This window comes from Colossoma macropomum, unplaced genomic scaffold (genome assembly GCF_904425465.1).
Source record: "Colossoma macropomum unplaced genomic scaffold, Colossoma_macropomum, whole genome shotgun sequence".
NCBI classification, from domain to species: Eukaryota; Metazoa; Chordata; class Actinopteri; order Characiformes; family Serrasalmidae; genus Colossoma; species Colossoma macropomum.
In genome coordinates this window covers 14,736,362-14,736,781 of record NW_023494804.1, presented here as the reverse complement: position 1 = coordinate 14,736,781, position 420 = coordinate 14,736,362, and positions in this window count along the sequence as shown.

The window sequence follows — 420 nt, the reverse complement described above, 5'->3', positions numbered from 1 at the left end:
CCTTAAAAATCCATTCATGGCAGAGGAATACATGCAGGTGTGGTGAGGCAAAGAAAACTTATTTCAAATTTCCCACTATTTTATTATCAACTTTCCATAAAAACTCAGAAGACACATGTAGGTTCACTGGTGGTTTTGGTTAGTAAATAAAATGCCTATATTTGTGTAGACATCACAACCAGTGTTGCCAGATTAGACAGATTTTGGTTGGATTGGTTGGGAGAAAAAGTACTTTGGCTGGTGGGGGAAAATTGGACTGATTTGTCATTATTTTGGTAGATTTTATGAAAGGATATCAAAATAATAAACTGCTTTACTGAATTTGAAACAGCTGAAATTTGAAAAAAGTTAAAATGACCTTGGACAGTTTCTGATGTTTACTTTTTAGGAATTTCTTTCATGCATTGAAATGGGTGGGTT